The sequence below is a fragment of the Mus pahari genome, chromosome 5 (assembly GCF_900095145.1).
Source record: "Mus pahari chromosome 5, PAHARI_EIJ_v1.1, whole genome shotgun sequence".
Taxonomy (NCBI): Eukaryota; Metazoa; Chordata; class Mammalia; order Rodentia; family Muridae; genus Mus; species Mus pahari.
This window is the reverse complement of record NC_034594.1, coordinates 72,060,168-72,065,402: the sequence shown is the minus strand read 5'-3', so window position 1 is coordinate 72,065,402 and position 5,235 is coordinate 72,060,168. Positions and strand designations below refer to the sequence as shown.

At 36.2% G+C, this 5,235-nt stretch overlaps 1 pseudogene; it reads left to right on the top strand.

Annotated features, from left to right (window-relative positions):
- Positions 1–4,417: 4,417 nt before the first annotated feature.
- LOC115064168 lies at positions 4,418–4,508 on the top strand (annotated as a pseudogene).
- The last annotated feature ends 727 nt before the right edge of the window (positions 4,509–5,235 follow it).

The following is a 5,235-nucleotide window of genomic DNA, read 5'->3' as shown; positions in this document are numbered from 1 at the left end:
ATATTTAAGGAGAAGCCAATAAAGATACTATTAGTTTGTAATGTTAAATTAAACTTGTTGGCTTAAAATATATTCTATCTAATGAGAATAAAAATTGCCTGCTTTTTAGCTAAGGATTTTTCCTTTTTCTTTCAGAAATCATGATTTTGTATTTAATTTTTATCTACAGACTTTGAAGGCACTTTTACATCCATGTTAAAGTGCTGTTTTCTCACTCTTTCCCCTTAGGTAAATAGATATTCACACTTTTCAGTAAAGTTTATTGAGTCTCTTGACAAACATGGTGGATCACACCTACATTCCTAGTGCACAGAGACTTGAGGGCTGTGCAGCAGAGGCCTCAACTACTTAATAGGTTGAAAACCAGCCTATGCGGCGTAAGGAGATCCTTTGTAAAATAAAAAAGGATTAATGATGGAAAAAAGTGATAAGATGTTTGAATGGAATGCACAAGAACCCAGATTCAATCTCATGCTTAAAAAATAAGCATATTATTAGGAATGTTATCTTCTTATTCTGAAAATCATCTGCATATTTGCAATTCTAAGATTGCTCCACTTAACATATGTACATGTGGAGTATAATTATGAAAAGCATTGAAACAAGTTTTCAAACTTGTTTTTAACCTATTGGAAAATTAAAAATTTAGACAAAGTTAATAAATTTGAATTAAGTATAAACCTGGAGAACTATTAAAACTCAATCTTTTATTATGTAGAGTATAATATAAATCCTCTTTCCCATTTTGTGATATTTTATAAAGAACCAAGTGTGATTTATTGCTCTTCTGAGTTGAACTTTCAAGGTAGTAATAAGAATGTAAGTAATATTTATAGCTTCTCAGGCTGTAGTGCCAATAGAGATATCAATAAGCTTGAATTCATAGCTCGGGTTTAATGACAAATTTGTTATTTTTGAAATGAGATGTCAAAAGAGTGCCTTGGTTTTTATAACCCCTAATGTAGGGAAGTGACTAAAAGAACTTTAAATTGAGCTCTGCTAGAGTGCTCATGTTCACAGTGAAAGTGAACTCACTATGCTACACGGCTTCAACTATTCTGATTGCTGGGTGGGTAGGGGAACAGAGGTGGGGGGAGGGGTATGGGAATCTTTCGGGATAGCATTTGAAATGTAAATAAAGAAAATAATAAAAAAAAAAAAAAAAAGTAATGCACATCTATAGAGGTAAAATGTAACCAAATTCTTACAGACCAATTGAAGAACTTCTGTTCTGATTTAGTCCTTTTATACATCTCTGTTGCCTAAAGATTTTTATGGCATTATAAGTATATATGGAAGCTTATTATTCTTATCTAGTATAAACAATCTTTGATAATTTCCAGAACTTTTTTCCAATTGTTTTCTTAATACATATCAATTTAAATCATAATTATCAAAGAAAAATCACAATTACCTATTAGAATATTTGTTTCTCTAAGTGCACTTAGATACGTTTTGATACTGAAATGGATATTCCTATTGTAATGTAATCAATGAGTTCAATGAACATGGTTCAGGAAACATCAGTAAAAAGTAACTAAATTATTATTCACCATTAGATTATCAAATTTTGATACATAAATTAAATACATATATAAATTAAAATTTATTTAGTAGAGAAAATTATTATTATGGTAGTACATGGCATTTCTGGGAAGAAATATGATATTTTATAATCAAAATTATTCTAAAATAGTGAATAGTTCTTACCTTACATATTTGTTTTGACTTTCATTGAACAAAACATTGTTTTTTTTTTCATATAATATATTCTGACTGTTATTTCACTTTCCCAAACTTCTCCCAGATGCAGATCAATGCCCTTATCTACACAATGCCACAGCCTTTCTATCTCCCTCTCTTCCTTTAGAGAAGAAATAAGCAAACAAACAAAAAAACAGAAACAGAGTATGGAGCAGAGACTGAAGAAAAGGACATCCAGAGACTGCCACACCTGGGCATCCATCCCATAGCAGTCACCAAATCCAGTCACTATTGCTGATGCCAAGAAGTGCTTGCTAACTGGAGCCTGATATGGATGTCTCCTGAGAGGCTCAGCCAGAGTCTTACTGATACAGATGTAGATGCTTGCAGCCAACCATCAGACTGAGCACAGGAACCCCAGTGGAGGAGTTTAGGGAAGGAATGAAGGAGCTGAAGAGGTTTGAAACCCCATAGGAAGAACAGCAATATCAACCAACCAGACCCTCCAGAGCTCCCAGGGACTAAACGACCAACCAAAGAGTACACATGGAGAGATCCATGGCTCCAGCCACATATGTAGCAGAGGACAGCCCTGTTGGGCATCAATGGGAGGAAAAGCCCTTGATCCTGTGAAGGCTCATTGCCCCAACATAGGGGAATGCTAGGGTGGTGAGGTGGAAGTAGGTATGTGGTTGGGGAAGCACCCTTGTGGAGGCATGGGGAGGGGGCATGGAATGGGGAGCTTTGGGAGAGGAAACTGGGTAGGGACATTCTAAAAAAAATTTTTAAAATAGATCATGAACAGCTTTTTTGGCTAGGCATGGAACCCAGTTCTTACTTTCCCTTTTCTTTGCCTGGAATTTTTACAGCTCTGTTCACATTGCCACAGGCTCTGTGAGTTTGCCCTGTTGTGTCTAGAAAACATGTTTCAGTTGAAATCTTTAATCCCTTCTAGCCCTAATCATCGTTCTATTTCCCCATTCTACATTGGTACCTGAGACATCATATGAGGGGTAAAATGTAGACATTTCATTTAGGCTGAATACTCCAAAGATTCTCACTCTCTGCGTATTATCAAGTTATGGGTTTCTATGCAAGGAAAAGCTGCTCTAATAAGGAATAAGTAATGAACAGATCTAATAACAATAAGTTATTAGGAGGTATTTTATTACAATGTTCATTTAGCAAAATAATAGCAATTATTCTATCATTATTAATAATAATAGTAATTATTATTCTAGGTCCTGTGACATATCTAGTTTCAGGTTCTTGGCCTCACTACCAGTGTCAGGTATGGGTCTGATAATGTGAAGAGGGCCTTAAATCCAATCAAAGGTAGTTGGTTACTCTAATAAGAGTCATGCCCCTATTTAGTAGGAAGACATATCTTTCATGGAAGGCCATTATTATAGCTCACAGCGTTCACAGTTGGGTGAGATTAATAATTACTTTTCTTTTCTGATAGCATGGATAATACCCTCCAGCACTATAAAAACTATCCGCTAGGGGTGATGTGTCCGGTTGACTACCAATCAATCACATTCCTTTATATTTTATAATCTAAGTAAGTGGTGTGAAGTGGGCTCGCCATCAGTGTGTAGAAGGTAACATTATCAATAGCCTTTTGAATAATAAAAGCATTATAAAAAAGCCTCATGGAAACCTGCTAGTGTAGAAGCTTACTAAAATAGCTTCAGCTTGAAAACTATGAGTATAATACAGAAGTATTTGGTTTCTTTTGATATATATATATATATATATATATATATATATATATCATATACATATATATCACAATATATGCTTAAATTATAATTTAATCATATATTGTGACATATTTTTCTGAACAAAATGCTTCTTAGTACAATTTTAAAAGTGATAGTCTTTCTCCATCCCTGCTAGCACCCAAATAAATAAATCTGAGACAGTAAGATTTATTTAATAGTCTTACAGCCCAGTTCCTGAGCAGTTATTAATCTATTCAGTTCCTCTAAGCTAATCTGGCTACCTCCCAGACAAAAGCCTTGAGGTACTCGCGTTTAAGTAATGACCTGGTTCTCTCTGGTCCAAATGTGTTGTCATGGTGTCTCTCGACTTTCTCCTCTTGGTGACTCCTCTCTTTCTTCTCTCTCTACCCCTTCCCTGACTGGCATGTCAAGTCCAGCCCTATTCTCCGCATGGCTCAGTCATTGGCTGATCAGTGTTTACTGACAATTCAGAGAATAAACAGGGAGGAATATTTACACAGCATTGAAATGAAAGATTCTTAGAATAAGCATCATAATGTCATGTCCAGATTGCAACCAGTTCTGGGGAAGAAATAGGCACTTAAATTATACAAAGGTAGTCTTTACACAATGAGCAAATGCTGATATATTCCTTGTAGAAAGAAGGGAAGATAATTTAGCCATTTGTTTTGGAATAGAAGATATAGTAATTAACATGTATTTCTTTGTTTAAAAGCAATTCACAGTCCTTAGTTACATGAAAGGTACATACAATCTATTATAGTTCCTCTGCTGTATCTGGCATTTGAAAGCAAAAGACTTGATGGGTATATGCTTATATTATACAGAAAAACATACAAATATAGACTATGAGACTAAAAGAAATTTCAAACAGCCAGGACTATAGTAATAATAATAATAATAATAATAATAATAATAATAATAATAATAATAATAATTAATCAAACCTGTTGAAAATGTGTCCATGTGCATCAGTAGATGGCAACAAGAAGAGAGGTTATACCTATGCTCAGTGCTTTGACCTATGAACATCTGAATGATTAGTTGCTTAACATTCTCTAAAAAATGGAGGCAGGGATGAGGTGGGGAGGAGATAGCCTGAAATGACCACCAGTCTGGTGCCAGGTAGCCCAGACAAGAAGCTTGTCTGAGATGACTTCCAGTCTGGCACCAGGCAGGTCTGGATGGGCTCCCAGGATGAGAAGCAAGCTGAAAAGCTAGAGACAAAAAGAACCCCGCCTGAAACCCCAGTCCTGAGCAGGAGTGAGGCCAAGACAGACTACCTTTGAAAGGGAATATTATGACAGGCTAGGCAAGGAGTGAGCCTAAGAAGACCATCAGACTGTACCATGATGACAGCTAAGTTAGCCTGGGATGACCATCAGTCTAGCATTATGCAGTTCAGGGGGTGGGGAGACCATGCCCTAGGTGACCCCCTGCCCAGTGCCATAATGCATGAGCAGAACAGAATACTCTTTTTTTTCTGGATTTTTTTATTAGATATTTTCTTTATTTACATTTCAAATGCTATCCCAAAAGTTCCCTGTATCCTCCCCCTGCCCTGATCCCCTACTCACCTTTTCCCACTTCTTTGCCCTGGCGTTCCCTGAAAACACTCATGACACGAATTTAGATTCTCAGAAGCCACGGTTGCTACTACAAGAAGCAAGTAAGTGGTAGAGAAATGAAAGAGAAAGAGAAACAGAAACAGAAAGATGTGGACACAATGAAGCTAGGCCGAACTGGAGACTCAAGAGTAATGAGGAACAACCTGATGTGAGTA